Source organism: Neodiprion pinetum, chromosome 7 (assembly GCF_021155775.2).
Source record: "Neodiprion pinetum isolate iyNeoPine1 chromosome 7, iyNeoPine1.2, whole genome shotgun sequence".
In the NCBI taxonomy this organism is placed as follows: Eukaryota; Metazoa; Arthropoda; class Insecta; order Hymenoptera; family Diprionidae; genus Neodiprion; species Neodiprion pinetum.
Window position 1 is genome coordinate 21,473,288 of NC_060238.1, and position 21,760 is coordinate 21,495,047.

General features: G+C 36.2%; 1 protein-coding gene across 5 annotated transcripts in view; it reads right to left on the reverse strand.

Moving 5' to 3' along the window:
• KaiR1D (Kainate-type ionotropic glutamate receptor subunit 1D) overlaps nucleotides 1-21,760 on the reverse strand; it is a 259,204-nt gene that overhangs the window by 223,005 nt on the left and 14,439 nt on the right. For 4 of the 5 annotated variants that reach the window (XM_046633894.2, XM_046633889.2, XM_046633890.2 and 1 more), the window contains exon 1: nucleotides 1,824-1,934. The exons of the other annotated variant lie outside the window; for it this stretch is intronic. The gene's annotated coding sequence lies outside the window, so the exon portion shown is untranslated. Of the gene's footprint in view, nucleotides 1-1,823; nucleotides 1,935-21,760 lie in introns of those variants that run through there. 5 annotated transcript variants of the gene reach the window in all.

Sequence of the window (21,760 nt, forward strand, 5' to 3'; positions counted from 1 at the left end):
AATAGGTGAATAGGAGAAATAAGAAATTATTATTTGTCGATTGTATTTTTAACGTAGGAAGAAACACAAACTTTTTTATTCATAATAATAATAATAACGTAATTTTGATGATGATAATATTTATTTGTCTATATTCTTCTTATTCATCGTTAGAAGTTGTGAAATCTCCGTCTTCTGAAACGTATCAAAAATTTCGTTGTATTTGGTAAGATTTTTGTGAATTTTTTCAGATATTTCGAAAGTGGTAGTTTTTGTTACAAGCTCGGTTGAAAAATTCTGAAAAAAATTGCTATTGCGTTTTTCGACATATACTTGAATACGAAAAATTATAAAGCCAATCTGGGACATCGACGTGGAATCTCGATCGAGATGTCACGGAATGTCCCATATATGTATATATACAGAAAAAGAGAAGACGGAAAGAGAGAGAGAGAGAGAGAGAGAGAGAGAGAGAGAGAGAGAGAGAGAGAGAGAGAGAGAGAGAGAGAGAGAGAGAGAGAGAGAGAGAGAGAGAGAGAGAGAGAGAGATAACGGTGGGTGTAAAAGGCGGTTAAGAATGCTTCCCTCGGTTCCATTGTTCTTCAAAGCTGCTGACGATTCCGCGGATGAGCCATACGTCTCAGACTGAAACCTCCATAAACTCGACGACTCAATTTCAAATGCAGTCTATTGTACATTTCCAACTTTTGTTCCTCGTTTCAAAACGTCAAGAATTACTGAAAACTCTGACGTAAGAATAGGCGATTTTTACCGCCTGCTGAAAATGAACAAAAGACGCTATTTTTTAACTAAAGAAGTGCGCAAAAACTGTTTTTCCCTACTAGTGGAATAAGTATTTTGCCGCTGGTAGAGAAATTTTTCGCTGTTTCCAAACGCGCACCTCGTTTACATTTTTACATTTTTGTTGTAAGAAAAAAAAAAAAATATCGCGGGCAATGACAAATTTTGCACACTCGTTGCGTAATACACTATTTCTGCACTGCTCGCAAAGCGATAAAATCTTTACTCCGTCACATCGCGAGTTTTAAGGTCACCTTGATGAACTCAGAAATAAAACTCTTGGGAGCAAGAATGAAGTATAGAAGAATAAAAATGAACGTCAAAGCAACTGAAGTGTTGACTGTTCATAAAAAGTGATTCGAAAAGCAGTTAATCGTCTCTGGAATGTCGTGCATTCATTAATTTCAAACTATCAATTTTGCTTCTTTTTCTAACCATGCCTTTAATCGAGTCACGAAGCATTATATGATCAATGATAAAGGATGGTCGGTAATTTCTAAAAAAGGGTAGCGAACCGACTTGTCAGCACACGAACTTGAATAGAACTTAGCACGCCGCAGGACGATTTTCACTTCCTTGATATCCAGTGTTCAGTGAAGATTGTAAGATACGATTTAAAAAAGTTCCCAGGTTGTAAAATAAATGGTTGACATTCTTTCCCCAAGTAGTGCAGAAAATTTTTTTTCCTCGTCCACCAGCCGAACGTTGTGAGCTATTTTCAGATTTTTAAATATTGTAGGAAATCGTTTAATCTAGACATGGAATCGTTGACCTCATAATGTTGTCCTAAATTTTCCGAAAAATCTTGACTCATTCCTGCGAACCGTTTTTCAGGTTTCATGTGTTCGATACGTATAAATCACCTCTGACCTATTACCGATTGTTCAAAGCCGAAAGGACAATGGTGGCACCAGAGCTTAACACCTAATAGACAAGGTTCGAGCTTGCGAAGCGACGCTTCGCGGCGTCGGAATGCCGGGAAGACCGAAACGTGACACTTTGGGTACAACACGCAAGGTAAAGAGCAAAGGCACTGAACTCACCGCTTCCGGTTTTCATTGTGGCAATTTCCTCGCGTCCTTGAAGAAGGATATTCATTCGCGGTTTCCCTTGGACAGGTTTAATCACGGACGAGAGACGAGGGTATCACAAAATCACAACACAATTCCTCCTACCCCCCCACCCACCCACCCAGCCCTTCACAGGCGAAGAGAGTTTCTTCAACTATGACCTTAAACACGAGGCTGACCTCAAGTCGGTCTTCTTCCGGTTGAACTGCAGGAACCACTGGAGCCGGGTCGACGGGTCGTAATTCCTGGTCTCTCTCTCTCGCTCTCTCTCTCTCTCTCTCTCTCTCTCTCTCTCTCTTAACGCGGCATTAACCTCGAGCGGCCAAAAACCGTTTACCAAGTTAGATTGCGCCGGCTGCTGATCTCGGAGAAGACCCTCGACACTTTCGAGGACCAGGGCTTCCGACCGTCACCACTGGGAGCTTTCTTACCGAGCTTTCTTGCTCGATTTTGTCCAGGGGATGTTCGCCCTGTCGTCGGACTCGGGGACGAAGGATTCGTTGACGCTGCTCCCGAATCCACGCTTTTAGCTAGTCAACGTCGACCCAGTATCACAGAATTGAGGGAGCTTTTTCTTCTTCTTCTTCTTCTCAATGGCTCGAAAGCTCAACGCGACCTTTAACCGGTTGCAGGCCTCGCGATTCGCAGGTTAGAATTTTAGGCACCGATGAAACACCTGCCGCATTGTCTGTCACCTTCGCACGACAAGCTTCGTCTACGAACGGAGAGTAACTGGTCCAGCTAACGGCGCCGCGAAGCTCGGAGGCTGTGTCCGCCCCCGCATCATCCCTACGAAGCGGGTTGCCAGCGCCTCGTTCAACCCTCCCAACATCCCCACCATAATATCGATCCCCTCCACTCACCATGACGACGGCGTCCTTTCGTTATAACCCGCGGCTTTTCGAAATAGCTGAACGTTCTTTTTCTTGCAACGATTCACGTGAAGCAGGTACGGAACTTCTATGTTCTTTCAAGTTCATCATCATTGGGAGGAAAATTGAAGAAACTCTAAGTACGGAGCGGAGATTGACGCGTCGATTCGACGAATTCTATTCGTAACTTCGTCGCTATTCGAATTTTCGAGATTTTTTGGTGACAGCGGTGGGATACTTGGCAAAAATCGGGAAGTGCGACCGCTGTGAAAAATTTTCTCGATCTTCCAAAAGATGATTGATCGTGACGAATAAGCGAACTTTTTGCAAACTGTTTGCTTATTTTTGTTTTTAATTTTTCTTTTTTTTTTTTTTTCTAATTTCTTTTTTGTCGCCGCTTCTCGACCTTTGAAATCCGAGGTGTCAGGAAACTGATGGGAGTTCATTGCATTTTGCCTGTACTTCACATTACAGAATTAATGTTTTCATTTACTCTGTTGGTGACAGTGACGGGATGCTTGGGTGAAATCAGTGTGTCTATCGGTGTGAAAAATACCTTCTCGTAATCGCGAGAAATTCAAAGAGATTATTTCACGATGATTAATCGTGGAGAGTTGACGAACTTGTTGCGAAAATTTACTGTTCGCAAACTGTCGACACACACCTTGAGTGTATGAAGAATTAGAAATACGGTCTCGAGCATTTATCGGTAAAAAAAAAAAGTTCCTCAAGAAATATAGAATTTCTTATTTTTGTGTGGGAATTATTACATTTCCAAACATGCTCTGAAAATTGTACATACTTACTTATTACGTTCGAACTTTGGAGAAACTTTGTCCCACTTTGAGTATAAAAATTGTCAGTAGATGATTCTTTGGTTTCTAAGATGCACGGTTTTTCATATTTATAAAAAATTTCTATCCAGACGGGAATCCCTGAGAGATTTTGATAATACCGAAATTTTTTATACTTAAATGACTAAAAAAGATGTGATCGAAAATTTCTATCAACAAGATTTAGATTAAAGTATGATACATGTGTCTTGAAAAAAAAAATTCAATCTTTTTCTTTTTCGATCATTTCAATAACTAAAAACTCGGTGTTATATATCGAAATTTCACGCCCGACTTTTTTTTATTTGCACAGGTATTGTAAAAATATAACCTGCGTCATATTTCATTCCCAAAGTCACGTGACCACGAATCTTTCGAGTTTCTAGAGCAATACTTTCAATGTCAATAATACAGCTGTTGAAAAATTTAACGTTTCACGCCACTCTCGAAGTTATTTTTTTTTTTTTTTTTCTGACCCGATGCGATGCTGCGTACCGTTCTAATTTAACAATTGACCAGATTGTCCCTTCGGAATGAATAAACACTTTCATATAAACTCCGGAAGCTCTGCTCCCCGCCATGTTGTCAGAGTACACGATGAGCCTGTAACCCCACTCGTAAGCTGTCAGCGTTAATTGACCCACTTTTCAAATACGAAATGCGAGAAGCTTCGCACTAGCAAAACTATAAACGATATAACCAAATTACAGCGCTCGTCAAAATTCGATACTTTGAAGCTGGGCTGTATCTGATTAACGAAAAGCAAGAATTTTTTTTCCACGGTTTCACGATAATTAAGCTTCATCGAATTTCGTATACCAAAGCAAACGATCACCGTCAGAGGAAAAGAAGCTGTTAGCGGTCGTTCGAATACAGCTTTCACACAAATCAATCAATTAGTCATTCGAAATTTCGCGAAATTTTCGTTACATTTTTGCGCCGCATCGCGGAACTTTTTCAAATCACGTCATTCTCTTGATATTATTATGAATTTTTCCATCGTGTAAAAGATTTTTTCAAATATATATGCTTGTAAGACTTTTTGAAATTTTCTCACATGTTTCGAAAATCTCAGAAACAGATTCACAGAAATTTGAATTGTTCTTCTTTTTGTCTTTTTTTTTTTTTTTGTCTTCAGTTCACTTTTTTTTACACAGTGACAGGATATCGTTTCCCATTTTATCCTCTTCGCGCGTTTCATCGATCCGCTGTCTCATTTTTACTTTTCGACCTTTCGACTGTTAGTTCATCTTTTTTTCGAACTCTTTCAGGACGTTACCGATATGGAAAATTGTATCGTCAGGCGATGCGTATATGCGAGTGGTAAATAGAAAGTGGAGTATTTACGAAAAGCAGAGTGATAGAAATGAAGCGTTATTTGCGCGTGTAGATGGGATTTAATTTCGCCCATATAAAGTGTGCAACGAGGATCATTTACAGGGTAAAAAGGTCGATATGCAATAGCGGGAAGCTTCCGGGTCTCGTTCTCGTTTCGAAATACTGGAAAAGCCGATCGCGGCAGTGATTAATTTTTGGCGTGGTTTCATTTCTTTTTTTTTTCGCACATTTCGTTTTTTATGCACGATCGAATTCAGAAATTAAACGCGATTCAATTAACGATGAAATTTATGCGGCGTGAGATGTTGATAAAAAATTTACAAATGTTTACTTGGACTTAAAATATTTTCAAGGATTTCAAGCAATTTCAAATCACTGCGGCAAATAATTAGCAATACAGTTCCAAGGATTTGAGGAGGTTTGGTCGAGATTTAAAAACATCTCATCTTCACTTCGGATCGTGGGAATTTAAAATATAATTCTATAAGATTTCGTTTGATTCAAAAAGAAATAACGTGGCTTTAGTGATTTCGATGATTTACAATTGCAATTTCAGGGATTTCATACGGTCGTTATACCTACAATAAAAATACTTCAGAAACGTTTCAGAATATACATGTAACATTATACTTTGAAATGATGTCGTGTGCGGTTTTAGAAGATTTAATAGGATCTCAAGAGATCTCAGAAGCTTTTGAGGAATTTTTGTGCCCTCTGTTTGCCGAAAAAATAATATAATCGTATTTGTGTGCCTGGAAAAGGTGAAATAAAACTAGTTGCTCACAAGCCTCTCCCGATATTTTGAACGAATGATCGAAATCGAGGCGAGAAAAAATGACTTCGTAATTTTGAAAATAAAAAAGGCACGGAATGGTCGAATGGATGTAATAGGCGAACTGATAGGATTCGTTACGTCAGACTGAATTATCGTGAGGTGAAATTTCATGGCGACTGCTTGCGACGACGCTCTTGTACGAAGTGTCAATTCTACTCGTTGGAAACTGTCAAAGTTACGGCCGGGCAACGCGTTTCGTAAGGGATTTAGAGCTGTCCTCAAATCGGTGGTCTACCACTAGCCGCGTGTTTGATGCACCCGTGTTTCCCACAGTCGAATATATTTATCGCTGGAATATAGTTGAAAAGTTTTAAAAACCAACCTTTCGAATCTATGGTCTTAAAGGGATCTGTTTACTGAGAAAAAAAATCCTACCGTTTGGAAAAAAAAAATTTTTTTGCATTAAAAATGCTATAACTTTCGAACTGTTTGAGATGGCAAAATTTTCAAGGCATATTCTTGTAGGGCATTAAATTCTCTAAAAAAAAAGGCCCCGAGCAGATTTTCTAGACTCGAAAATTCGCATACTCACGGGCTGTGAAAGTCTAAGAAATGCAGAAATATGCAGTTTTAGGGCTCTACGATTGAAAATATCCATACTAAGTGAAAAAACTTAAACTAAAGTGAAACGAGGTGTGTGAAAGATGTTGTTTATAAACTAGATTCGTCAAAGGAGTAGAGTTTTAATTCATTTATTCATTTCTTATTGCATTTTCAAACATTGATATTCTTTTTAATTGTTGATAAAACTTTGTTTGCTACAATTAGGATATTGCTGGCGATGTAATTGCGCTACTTGGAAAACAAACTGTTCCTGTTCTTCATTTTTCGTCAAAGTTCGATTATAATTTTCTATTAACGCTATACTGCATATTTTCGCTTTTCTTAGATTTTCACGGCCCGTAAGTATACGAATTTGGAATCTAAAAAATCAACTCCAGGGTCCTTTTTTTTTTAGAGAATTTAATGCCGTGCAAGAATATGCTTGGAGAAATTTTCTTAATTCAAACGGTTCAGATGTTACAACAGTTTAATGAAAAAAATGTTTTTTTGTACGCTATTTGAATGGGAAATTTCAAACGGCCAGCGACACCTTTTAAAATAGAGGTAAAGAATTTTCCAATCGGGAGAATTTTTTGTCCCAGTAAATAGGTCTTTTTAAAACCATAGATTCGATAGGTTAGTTTTTTTGGCTCACCCTAATATATATGCATATACACATACTGTTACGGATTGAATTATCGCCAAGGCTATTTTCGATCGAAAAATAGGCGGTGAAGAATTGCCGCATCAAATATGTAGGATTAAAATAAACGGCGTTTATTTATACAAACGATAGATTCATCGATCGACTTTTTGTGTGAAGCTACTGTTCGGTGATCGCAATTTTTTTACTGTTTTAAATTCCCTTTTCTCGGTCTTTTAGAGATAAAAGGGAGTTATTGTTGATCACTCCGAAAATGAGAAGTCGAGTTTTCACTAAATCTCCATGTTTCGAAGTTTGGAAAATCACCTCCATTCATTTTCAGATAGACGCTGTCTGTATGCATGTATGTGATAAAATTTTTTGAAAACTAAAAACAGTTGGATTTTGATGAAAATTGACATTCGACGGTTTGTCGGGTGGCTGATCACGAATCTGAATACAAATTTCGAAATCCAAAATGGCGATCCAATATGGTGGAAAAAAACATCTAAGAATATTCTGATTTTAGTAGAAATTGGTTGGCGGTGAGTTTTTGGGTCAACGATAACGAATCCAAGTTCAGAATTCGAAAATTTCTAACCGTAGATCCATCTTAGTGGTTCAAAATAAAAAAAAAAAAATCTAAATAATTTCATATAACATGGTATCCGAGGGGCTTAAAATCGTTGATCACTAATCTGAATTAGCAGTTCAAAATTCGAATTGGGTATTATTCTTTTTCTTTTTTCTCTACTTGAACTTGAAACCTGCGGTTGGTTTTTTTTTTCCTTGTTGTTCTTTTTTTTTTTTTTTCTCCCTGCCCGGGAATATTTGACGGTGAGCAGAAATTTTTCAACGAGCAGTGAGAAAAAGAAGAAGAAAGTTTACCGGTGAAATTGCGAAATTGAATTTCATCGTGCAGATTTTCCGCAGCTCTTTTACGGCGGCATAAACTTGTAAGATTTTCCGCATTCCTTGTAGCTTGCAGTATATGCAAAACGTTGCATAGTCTGTTTGATCGAATCGCAAAGCTCAGGCGACAAGACGGCTGCACTTTTACTTGAGAAATCTCAGAATCCATCGAATAATCTGGAATTCTATCTTTGCCAATCGGGACCGACGAAAATATTTATACAATTCCAGTGCGTTTACAGTGGCCGGGCTTATTTTTCTAAATTTCTGCAACTTCGCATCCAGTCTCGGAAAATTTCACGAACGGATTTCACTCAGACCTTTAGAAATCCCGAAATCTTTCGCAAACTTATTTTTATCATCCAACTTTTTGTGACTCGGCCAATTTGCGAATGCACGGTTTTCTTTTTCGAAACGGGTTTTATCACTGCTCAAATTGCAGTTTCAGGTCACACTGTGAATTTTTTTTTTTTTTTTTTATTCTTTTTACTTTTTTTTCGTCATCCATATCTAATTTATGTTTGAATTCGCAATGAAAGATTGTTGAAACAGACCGACGAGTGAATATATTCACTTGATATATACGTAAACATTGCTCGGTATATGCAAATATACGAGCCGTTTGATTTCGACCGATATTCGCTTCCATGTAATATTCAAAGAATGTATCATAAAGTTAATTATATTTACTCTTCAAATTTGAATACAAGGGGTGATTTTTTTTCGACGTATAAGCAGATTCGCTAAAAAAAAAAAATTAAACATCTTTGGTACGGAGGATTAAGAATGATTTTTAGTGAATTTGAAAGATTTCGGACGAATAATACAAAATGTGCCGATATACGTAATTCACACATCATTTCAAATTGTAATTTTTCGAACTACCAGAGAGAAACAAAATATTTGACTCGGATTTCACTGATTGGCGATATTAATTCTTGACCATGAATCCTAAAAAAGGTTTTCAAAAACAATTAGGACCTGATTCAGTTTTCCAAAATTTTCAGAAAAACCTTTGAAGAAGCCATCTTTTTTTCTTGAAATAAAAAAACCAAAACTATCAAAAATCGACCTATAGCGAAGCCGAAGCTTGCGACTCGGTTTTAAAATCTCACCGGAAACAAGAGTGAAATTTTTTCATCTGCGATCAACACTTTACAATGAATATCATAAAAATTTTTTTGTAGATGGTGAAATTGAAAAATGAGTATAAAATTACTGGATGTGTCTCTTTTTCCTCAATTCGCTTCGGAACCTGACAAACAATGATGAATATCCTGGAAGTTCTGTCGGCAAAGTATAAAAGCATGTAAATAAATACGCGCCTCTTGCGGTGGAAGAATAAATAAAATATTTTCTCCCTCAGAACCGGCTGCATCTTTTTTTTTTTTTTTTACTCCTCCGATTTTTGTACGTACAGCTTATCGTCAACTCTCTTTGCCCCTAGACGATACAAATCCCATAAATCACGTGCCCGAATTTGTATCAACTCACTTTCTTCCATTTACTTTTGTTTTTTTTTTTTCAAATAATTAAATCCAGTATTTTTTGAGGCGGGAAGACAACGAACCTGATCTTCTGATTTATCGTCAAACTTGCTGGGGGTAAGAAAAAATGAATAAAATAGAAAGTCTGTCGTCCGGTAGCTAACAACAGTGATCGATGTCGTTGTCCATGAACAATGGGCTCGAACCCTCAAACCCCACGACATTGTTAATTCTTTTAACGTTGTCTTAAGGTGTTCCCGAAACTCTGTCTATAAACAAGATGTTTTTCGACTCGGTACGGTGCGTTCAATACGTCTGAATATTGCGTGTGCGCAATTTATGTGGTAGTCAAAAACGAAAATTGAAAAAGTTCTGTTCCGATATCGTGATTTTTTATTTATTTGTTTATTATTGTTGTTTTTTTTTTTTTTTACTCAGTTTTTCCTACATTTCCTCCATTTATAATAAGCGCGTCAGGGTCGAAAAATTGAGTGAGCACAAGATGGGGGTGTTACAATTTATAACGAATTTTTGAAAACTCAAAAATCTGATTCCTGAAATGTGACGAGCCAAAAAAAAAAAAAATAAAATGGAAAAAAACGAGGGGTAAAATGATTATAATTTTGATAATTTTCGATTAGTTTTTATATTTATTCTGACTATTCTGTGTTATGGTGTTCTACATATATTTTTTTCACTTTCAGCGTTTCGAAACTTTAGTAATCATTTCAAAATGTGAAATGTGAACGTCACAATTTTCTACATTTTTGTTGATTTCGATATTTCTTTTGACTTTGCTATATTTTATTTATTTATTTATTTATTTTTTTTTTACCTTTCCAAGGTTTGAAGTTTCTGCAACAAAATTTTTCATTCTCGTTTCCAAAAAGTCTGACTATGACTCTTCTTTGGTGGTCAAGACTTAATAGTTTCAAAGAAAAAAAAAACCAAAGCTTCAAATTGTTTTTTTCCCCCAAAAAATACTGAAAAAATGATTCTGTCGTCGCACGCAGAAAAAAATGTGAAAAAAAAAAAATCGTTGACGGTAATTTCATGGAATCAGAAACAAAGGTAAAAGAATTCAAGCTGCGGGCAGAATTTTATTCGCTTTCTTTCGGACAACCCCGTGTGCATTGGTGCAGGTTTACACGTCGCACAGTGCGGCAGATTTTCCCGTAAAAAAGGATCTCGGTTTTTCGAGAGGACTCCCGAGCCTTACGTTATCCTGGCTTCCTCCATTCCTCCTTGTTCTTTTCATTTCTCTGATCCTTCTGCGGCTGCAGTTTCGGCCCTCGATTCTCTTTCGCCATTATGTTATATATTTCTACCGGGCAGTTAAACCAACCGTGCAAATCATTGTTCCGGAAAAGCAGGGTCCTGTAATCATGACATTTTTATTTACCAAATATTTCTCCTTATTTTCTTTTCCGTATTTCTTACGTCTATACTTGCGTCTGATTCTTGTATGCTTTTCCGAGAGAATGGACGCGGACTTTCTTGACACGCGTGTGAGAATATGTCCTCCTTCTAAATATATCACAAGGAATGTAAAGGGCTTAATCGTTGTTTGTAAACCTGGTCTACATACGTCATTTAATCTCATCTAATCTCTTGTAATACTTTGTAATCGTTTTTAATACCTAGATTCTCGTTGTACCGGTCATGTTATTTTTAGAATACTTGTGATCACTATGATAATCAATTGTCGTTGCTTGTAATCTCATTGCAATCCATGTCATACTCGCGTCATCTTTGCAGTCTTTTTTGTAATCTTTGTAATCATTTCTGTACTCTGAAATCTTTGTGATCCTTGTAATCTCTTTCTAGTCATTTTTAATCTCTTTGCAATCCGTGTAATCTTCGTGTAATCTCTGCAGTTTTTTCGCAATCTTTGTAATTTTCGCGCTTTCTGGAATCTTAGTGATTCTTGTAATATTTTTGTAATCTTTGTATTCTCTTAAAAATTCATATGAATTTTCATATTATCCTTGCAGCCTTTCGGTAATCTTTGTAACCTTTCTCTGGAAACTGCGTGATTCTTGTAATCCCTTTGTAATAATTGCAATCTCTTTACAATTCATCTACCTTCGTGCAACGTTTACAATTTTTTGGAAAACTTTGTAATCTTTTTCTGTCTCTCGAATCTTCGTTATTCTTTCAATCCCTTTGTAATCCTTGTAATATCTTTGCAACCCGTGTGATCTTCGTGTAATATTTGCTGTCTCTGGAATCTTTGCGATTCTTGTGATCTCTTTGTGATCATTATAAACTCTCTGCAATCCGTGTAATTTTCGTACAATCTTTGCCGTCTTTTGGTAATCTTTGTAATCTTGGCGTTATCTCGAGTCTCAGTGATTCTTTCAATCTCTTTGTAATCATTGTAATCTCTTTAAAATTCGTGTAATCTTTGTAATCGTAGTCGGTGTATGCCCTTGAAAAAAATCACCGTCACATCATACAATAAACAATTATTTTCACCAGAGTCACGAAAGTTCGGACGGTTTGGATAAATTTGAATAAAAATTAAAAACCGCGCTTCGTCGAACCAATTCCGTGAAAATATTCCGACCTTTCGTGAAATCTTCGAAATAGAAACTTGAAAGGGAAGCTGCCCTACGACCGCACGGGAAACGTGGCAAGTTATAGTATTCCCGGCGAACCGCGCATGCAATTCTCTGAAGCTGGATTATTCGAGATGCCGATTCCCGCCCAACTTTAATCGTTTTACGTTACAGAAATCTGTGGGAGGAAATAACCCGCTCGATTAATGTTCCACGCCTGTAATTTATCTGAGGTATTAAACTTTGGCACACAGGTGCACAATTTCCTGTTTCAAACGTTTTAACGCCGAATTTGATTTTATGGATATACACGTGTGTATATATATATATATATATATGTATGTACGCATGTACGTATGTATGTGTGTATGCTAATTTACAGACGAAATTTCGCCCCTCCTTCCTATTTGTACTCAACGACGTCTACCGTAACTGTTAATTAATTTTCCATATTTATCGGCGCTACCACGCAGCTTATATTATCCATTAACTCATGGGGACGAATGGAAAGGGAAGCGAGACGAGAAACGCTGGCTCCAAGAGACGAACGAGAAAAACGAGATATCGACGTCGTATCGGTAATTCGAAAAATTTATCTGATGAATATTTCACCGTTCCATGTAATTACAAAAACTTTCGAATGAATGGTGAAAAAAAAAAAAAAAGTAAGAGTAACCAATGTGCACGGAATATATTTTATTTAAACGAGTGTCAGGTGACTAACAGTTCCATAAAATATTCTTCTCTTTTTATCCACCATTTATTTTACTCCCTTCTTAATCCTGTTTTTTTTTTTTTTTTTTTTGCCACTTTCTTAGTATTCTTTTTTTTTTTCTTTCTCATCTCGTTAGTAACGAAGACCTTTTATCTAAAGTACATGTATGTCAAGTGGCACGGCACCTCTTTCGCCTATGTATTAACTAACCTCAGAGTTTCTCGTTCAGGAATTTACGCAATCTGCCACCGCCAGCAGCGATTGAAGTGCCATTCTCGAAACTCCTTTGAGTATAAAAGTGAAGAAATTGATAGGGGGAGAAAAAAACATTGAAACGGAGAATTGGGGGAGAGAGAGATAGATGTGATTCAGGAAAAGGAGAATGAGAAAAATTATCAGAGAGGGAGAAATAAAACAGCGGAAAACCAAAGTGGAATAAAAAGAAAAATTATCCACTGAGAAGAATCACAGGATCTTTTTTTTTTTTTTTTTTTTTTATTATTCCTAATCGTTATTTCGATATGTAACTTGAAACAAAATTGTGATCTACATTTTAACGTTTCTCTTTCCCATTAACCGTTGAAAATCGATGTGGAAAAATACGTTGTGCTTCGATAAAATAACGGGAAAATTATTCGAAACACTAGCGCAGATAACGTAATTTTTTTACCGTTTCAAAATTTTTCGCGCACGAAATATGAAAAATTGATAAATTTTCGTCGCTTTCATTTTATAATACTTTATCGAACGAGTTTCAATGAAGCAAAAATCTTTCACGTATAACGCGCAGCGTAATAAACGAGTTACTTACAACGATCCAGGTTTGAATTAATTATTATCCGTCGTTATAATTGTAACTCGTTATACATTTATGTATCTTTTCAAAGGCGTGAAAAGATACGCGCCCCTCTCAACCCGCGCAAAAGGGCGAAGAATTTGAGCAAACGCGACGAGGACGCTAATTATATCAAATATTTGAACACACCTTCTCAGCTTTTAGTTGAGCAAACACATTGCAACGCATTCGGTGAAAATATTTTCATCAACGTGATGAAACTGGGCAAAAAAAAAAAGGAACAACAATTACACACGAGAAAAAAAAATGATACAACAACATGCTCCTAAATAACACTGGACAATCTTTTTTCCCCGCTCTCATTTTTGTTTTTTTGTTTATTTTAATTTTTTAATTTTTTGTTTATTTATTTATTTGTTTATTCATTTTTTGCGCGTGCTATGTAACATTTTTTTTTTTTGTAATTCCATAATTTTAAATCTGCAGGATTACGGAGTGACAAGATTGTCGTGACTTTTTGAAAACTGAAAACTCGCGTGAAATGAGAATTTGGGACGAAGTGGTCGAAAAATAAAATAAAAATAAAATTGACTATACATTCTCAACCAAAATTGAGTCTCGTCGACGATATCGAACACTTTATGATCAGGTGGGAATCGCAAAAAAAAAATAACATTTCAATAATAATAGCGCCCAAAATTGTTATCAATAAATTGTTTAAGCAAAACGTTATTTAACAAATTTATGGAGAATGTTTTTTTATTTTTATGGTGTGAAATGAATTCGTTGATTCGTCTGAACGCGCGTGAATTTTGCTAGAATTTGTTCATTACATTGAAATTTTCATCTTCGAAAATTTTTTGATTTTGAAAAATCGATGATAAATCGTGAATTTTGGATACGTTTTTGTAAAAACGTTGTTTACGTTACATTTAGAAAGTTCCCGGGGCATTGAACGGATGGTTCCGTGAATACAGATTTTAAAAATTTTCGAAAACGGAAATTTCAAAATAACGAGAGAGTTGTTTATAAAATTCACGCGTATGCCAGGAAAAAACAACGAATTCATTACACGTAAAAACAAAAAACATTCCCTAAAAGCTTTCGTTTAAACAATTTATTGATAACTTTTGGGAATTATTATTATTATTGAAATCTTAATCTTCTTATCATCTTTATTTCGACTGATGTTTGTACGATGTTTATCTTTCGGTTGAGAATGTAGAGCGAGTAAATCCTTAAATGTAATAATTTTACGAATAATCGACCGGATGAATAACAAAATTTACACTCTTGGCAATCGAAGTCGCGTGAAAATTTTCAAGTTTAAGATATTATATTAAAATTGATTGAATATTAGAAACGAGGAGGTTACCATATATATATATATATATATATATATATATATATATATATATAACATGGGCAGTTATTTAAGAGGCTTTATAAATAACATGCCAGCCGCAAATTAACAACCACGCAGCGGATAATAGAAACTCAGCTCTCTCTCATCCCCCTGAAACCAAGGGCGCGTCGAGTATCTCGCGTTAATGATGGATCGTGCTAACAAGATTTTCACCCTCCGGTCTCGGCGCATCACTTTACACTTTGCCAGCTGTCTTCCTACTTTCCCTCCAACCGTCACGCGGATCTTACGCCCCACCGATCCTTCGTTATTTCTCACCTTCCCGATGTTTGCGTCATCGGAAACCCCGTGGTGTCTCAGTTTCCCGATAAGGGATGACGATGATAATCGTAAGAAAAAATGAAAAAAAATAAAAAAAAAATCACGAAAACAGCTACTGCGTTTCGATTGTCTCCCGCTCCCCCCACCCCTTTTTTTTTACTTTACATCGAATCACTTTTTCTCACCTTATCCAACCGCGAAACGTGATGTAACTTTAATCTCTGCAATTTTTAACATTATTCTAGCTTCTTGTGGAGAAAAAGATCGTTTTGTTTTTTTTTTTTTTTTCCCTCGTCTCTGCAGAACAATACTTTGGATGATAAATTTGTAAAAATGAATTAATAAAATAACTTACAAAAGCTTCTTTATCAACGCAGTGAAATACGTATAATTTTATAATAGAAGAAATTTTTGCTCAATTTTAAAAGGTGTCGGTGGCCATTTGAAATTTCCCATTTCAATAAAACGCAAAAAATTTTCTTGCATCAAAAATACTGTAACTATTGAACTGTTTGAGGTGAAAATTTTTTCCAGGCATATTCTTGCAGGGCATTGAATTATCTAAAAAGAGACCCCAGAGTTTATTTTTTAAATTAAAAAATTCGTATACTTACGGGCCGTGAATGTCAAAGAAAAGCGGAAATATGCAGTATAGCGTTAATATAAAATCGTAATCGAACTTTAACGAAAAATGTAGAACATAAACAATTTATTTTGCAAGTTAGTGCAATTACATCGCCAGCAATATCCCAATTGTAACAATATCTCAAACGGTAAAAAGTTATAGTATTTTTTGATGAAAAAAAAAAAAATTTATTCTATATATATATATATATATATATATATATATATATATATATATATATATATATATATGAAAAATACGGTGAAAATTTCATGCAAGATTCACCGTATTGCGTCCCAAGAGTTTTTCCATCCTCAGGAAACTCGCAAATTTTTCACGCTATGAAAAAAATTCCCAATATTCCATGAAATTTTAATTTACCACGCGGAGCAAATAAAATTCCCGTAGAATTATACGTAAGATAGACGTGTCGTTTTGAAATTTGTTCTAACCTTTCGATCGCGTGGTCTATACTTTATACATTGGGATCGGTAAAAAGTTTGGCGGCATCCCTCCGGTGACACGTTATCTTCGTTGACTTATCCGCTGGGATTCAGCCGTCTCTTGTGAGCGATTCGTAAATAATTAATCAAGCTGGCTATGTACGCTCAGAGACGCGGGCGTGACGTTTTTTATTATTATTATTATTATTTTGTTACATCTTCTTCTTTTTCGACTCGTGTCATTCTTTATTTTGGCATCATAGATGGTTGAAGGTCAAAAAGTAGAATTCTCACAGGATAGAAATGTCACAATGTCGAATTTACAGAAGCAGGGTAATCTAGTTCGTAGAATATCAGAATGCTTAAAGACGAAATACAGGAAAGGGAAACAGAGTAGAAATGTTCTTTAATCACGAAAAACTAAACTATAGTATCTTCAAAATATTATTAAAATTATACATAAATACAGAAGTTCAGACAAGAATTTGTTTTATTTTTTATTAAATTTACAAGTGTAGAGAAATTTAGAAGTTCAGGTAGAAATACAGAAACCAAAATATAGATTTATCACCATAGATATAGAAACGTAGAATTTTGACTTTCAATATTTAACCTAATTTCGAAATTTTGATATTTCAATTCATTGATATTCCATATTTTGTAATTGTACAATTTAAAATTTCTTGAATTTCCGGCACGTGGTTTTGTATGAATTTTCTGGAACTTCGTATCGATTTTATGCAATTATTTTCACCCGGTATATCCACCGAATTCAAGATGGCGACAAAGATACAGCTGATCGTTTCTCTTTGACACAACGAATACGTGAGAGTAAAGAAAATCTCTTGTAAAATTCTTCAATACTTAATTTGATTCTGTGAATTTTGTCGCGAGTTCAGAGGCACGATGAAAAACGAGTATTGGAGTTTAAAATACGACCGTTCGAAAGCGGCGCGCGTCTTTTTCTCCGCCAGATGGCGTCTCGAATTGCGTGCAACGAGACGTAAGGCGGGAAATACAAATCACAGTTGTATCGAAAATTTGAAATAACTTATGAACGGGCAATCCGCAGCTCGAACTCAGGCCACCCTTGGCTATATTCTGAGGGAGAGAGAAACGCCCCAACGCAAGATGTGTCAAACTGTTAGAAATAAATCGGTGGTACCCACTTACGGGGATATGGGGGACAGGGCACCGCGTATATAAAGATGAGAAACTGCGGGGGAAGAAGAACGGCTGAAGAAGAATCGGACTTGGATAAGGCGAGACCGGGTTGTTGACTGTTCCACCCCGTTAGCTGAACATGGCAGCGATTTATTACATCCAATATCGAAGATGCCGTTTCTTTTATAATAACGTTATGTGCCGGCGACGCGTGCGGCCGGGAAAAACGCGAGTGAGGATCGCTGCGGAAAAGTGAATGAAAAAGATACAGGGAATGAAAAATACCGATCAAATGACGTGAAATAGGAATTGAAAAATCGAAGACTCAATCCACGCGCTCTGCTACCCTCGGGACTACTCTTTCCTCTCTCCCTCTTCTTTTCACCCTTATTCCGCACATTTGCCGTCGCCCGGCTTGCCTTGCGTTATTTCATCCCCCTCCTCCGGCTACTCCATTTACCCCGGGGCTACCCTCATCAATCAGTTTCGCAAAATATTATTATTTTCCACTCTGTAGAAACTAGTTAGGAAACTACTTTTATCACGCTACGTAAAGGAGTGGAAAATAATTCAACGACGAAACGCGGGTACGGAACGATTACTGTTGTACTCGGATTTTTCTCGCGCTACAAGAATTCGTAGAATCTTTTTGTTCTTCTTCCAGGTAATATTCTTGCCAAAGTATAGATTTCGCGTATTTTCAACCGAAAGATTCAAACACAATAACTGGAAGATTGAAAATTTTAAAAGAATGGAAAAAAAAATCAGCTGTGAAATTGAAACCCTGGAAATAATTTTGACTGAGTAAATGTTTGTGAATAAAAAAAAAAGAAAATAAAAAAACAGGGAATTCGTGGGTTGAAAAAATTAAAGAATCCCATATAAATATTTTTTCAAACCCTTTGAGTACACAAAAATTGGGCTTTCAGTGCGTGTAAAATTCCTTTTGATATTGAAATCGACAGCCGTTCGAGCGAAGTGAAATCGAGAATTTAAAATGAGCAATATGAAAAACGGGTAATAATTGTTGTCATATCGATGTTTGTAATTAACGTTTGAAAACCGAATACGATTCGTTTTCTCTGCTGATAAATTTACGACGTAACGAAAGCAAATCGGGGTGGTGAAAATCTCGGAAAAATAGAACCTACCCTCGTTCTTCTTTCCCGTTCATCGGGTCCTCGACGTGCGACAAGATAGCCGAGACTATATGACCAAGTTCGGTTTCCGGAGTTGAGTTTTTGCGGGAAAAAAAAATACGAGGGAGCGGGAAAGTTGCAGCAACCCCTCAGATAGATGGATAGACGTGAATTACGGGAATGTAGGAAAATGTCGTTTGATTGCCAGTGATATTTTACCAACTCGCCGATTTTACGATCGCGAAAATTTTCAATATTATCGACGAGTCGGTGAGGAAAGAAGGAAGTTTTTTCAACGATCTTTAGAGAGTGGGGAAATATTTTGTTTTTTAACACAGCGAAATTCACTCGTTTCGGGTGTCATTATAAATTCACGTCAGAATTGTTTCAGAACGAAAGAAGGATGAGAGGATCGATCTTTATTTTCTCTCTGCTTTATCACCCGTCTTCTCGTATTTCGGTTTATTGGTGACAGCGGTGGGATATCCGAGCACCCAGATTATACGGGTGTGTTGTGAATGAAATCTCTCGTGGTTTAGAGAGAAACTGAAATTGCAAGGTAATTTATCATCGGTAAATGGCGGAGTCAGTGCCACAAGCTGTGTTGTTTCAAAATTGGTCGAGCTTGACGTAAAAGAAACACGTGTGTGTAACATTATTTTACCGGTGAAAAGATATCATGCGAAAATACGTTTTTGAAAGAAGTAAAGGCATCGGTCTACTTCAGAATCATAAATAATGCATTTCCATTTCCATTTATCGTTGATTTCAATTTTTTAATGAGAAAAATTTCCGTTAATCATTGAATTAGTTATTTTAGTGGAATAAATATTTCATAAGAAAATTAAATTATCAATTTGATTAAAAATTTTACAACCCTGATCTATTTGCATCATAGTACGAGACTTGGTTCTTTTAAAAACATCAATTCGTATTTCAATTTGTCAAAGAACGTTCGCGACTCTTACGGCAATTGGCAGCATTTTTTTTTTTTTTATTTTATTGCACACGGCTTTCAATTGTTTTACGAAGAAACTTTTGATGTTGAAATTCTTCCTTTTACCTCCAAATTGATTCTACTTTTTCCGTTCTTTTTTTTTTTTATCCTCCTCTCCGTCCTCGACTTACTTTCGTTCCACTCTGTCTAGATTTTCGTTTCTCGCTTTTCGAACAGGAACGTGACAAAAGCACGCCTGTGTGATGTAAGTTTCTTTATTGAATTTTCCGTCATGTCGCGATATCGATACACTTCAAAAGATATTTTATTGAGTAGCCACGAGGCTCCGTCTCTCCGCAGAATCACGATTAAAATTTGTATTTCGATTTAGAAGAGCTGGAAGGGTTCGCAGTCTTGATATGATTGTGACGTGAAATGATTTTCAGATTTTTAAGAGTATGTACAGATATTTCGCACCAAGTCTTGAGCTAGTTTTCCGATCGTAATTAAATTACTCATCACTCGACGCTGACCCCCTTAACGGCAGTTGGTTCATAACTCAATTAGGAATGTATCGGGTGTACAGTCAAGTTAGAAAATTGAGGAGTTTTAATTAAATTGCAGACAACATTTTCAGCCTTAAATTTCTCGCATTTGTACACAGTCAATCAATAATTTGATTTGATCGAGGTTTGTTTTATTTAAAAAAATATATATATGGTGTTAAATTTAAATCAATTGATGAAAAGTATTGTTATTGATAATAACGTCAACCATTTCGTGCCGTAATATATTTTTTTGATCCGTATGACATTTCAAAAATAGTTCCAACAAATTCATTTTATTCTTTTCAGACAGCACTCTTGAATAGTTTATCCTCTTTGTCACAATCCGAAATTCTTCCTGCAACAAAATGCCAATTGTTTCGAGTTGAAATACGATATTTAACCGTGGCATTGGCGACCATTAAAAAAAAACGAGGTAATAAAAATGAGGATAAAATATCCAGGAATACAGGTCTTTAAATTTGAAGTGAATTGTTCGATTGTGAGCCGTTTTTGAAATATCGCGGAGAACGTCAAACATGCCACTTAGAAAAATGGTTGACATTATTTTCGATAACAATGCTTTGTATAAATTATTTCTAACGAGAAAAAAAAATTAACAAATTTCAAATAAAGTTAGATTGTCATAGTTTCGAATAAAATAAACTACCGTTGGTATTGAATAGTCGGACGTCGAGACATGAGTTCCCAAAACTTAGCCATTTGAAACACATTGACGGTGAAATCGCGACTTCAAAATCTGAACAACCATAAGTCTGGAATACGAATTTCAGCGAATAATTCTCTCCTCGTAAATATATCCAAGTATATGAAGTTCAATTTTTATTAAATTTAAAATGAATTTTGGTTGGTCGTCAAATTTTCAATTCAATACTCCGGGTGTCTTGAATTCTGTTTCTTTCGGTAGAAGATATTTTCCAAAATACTTTATTCGAGCATTGTATTTATTTCGAAGCTTTTCTATCGGACTGTACAAACCGACGAGAGAATACGAAAGGTCGGACATCGATTGAGGCTAATCGATCTTTGATTACTCACGCTTGAACTGCAGGCGGTCAAAAAAAAAAAAAAACGACGAGTGACAGGAGAAATTCGGAAGGCTAAAAAGCGTCTTGATAAAATAATTTAAAAAAAGAAGAAGAAATAGTAATAATAATAATAATAATAATAATAATGATGATGATGATAAAAAATTTACCCTTTCAAATTTCCTACCCCTCATCGCTAAGTTTTGTTCGGCAGTTGAGGTTTTGATTTCCGTTTCATTAACGAAGGGGAGGAGAAGGGGGAGGAGGAGAGCTTTTTGCCCGGATCAGGGAGGCGGCTCGAGCTTAATTGCCGTTGCACGCCGGACCCCGTTAACCGTAACAGGAGAGAGCTTAGTCGAAGATGAGTTGTAAATTATTTCTATCTCATTATCAAGTCCGCTTCAGGGTAAAGCTCGTCGCTACAAAGGATGCGAACTAACGTCGTTAACGGAAAACATCCCCTAATCGTTTTCGATGCGTCCAAAAACCGCGTAAAAAGCTTTCCTCGCCGTTGCCGTGGCGATGGAGAAACGAACGGGGAAAGGGTGGCGATAAAAAATTTGAACAACAACAACAACAACGACAACGACAAGCGTTATATTATCACCTACGTGCGTGTATCACGCCGATAAATGATTTTACGAGCTGAAAAACGAAGCCTGTAATTTGTAAATTACAAGTATTTTTTATAGCACGGATGTGATGTTGCGAATGAATTTAAACTACAAACCGGATACCTTATTGTGAAACAATTTTCCGAGTCACGAATTATCTGCAGTCCTGTTC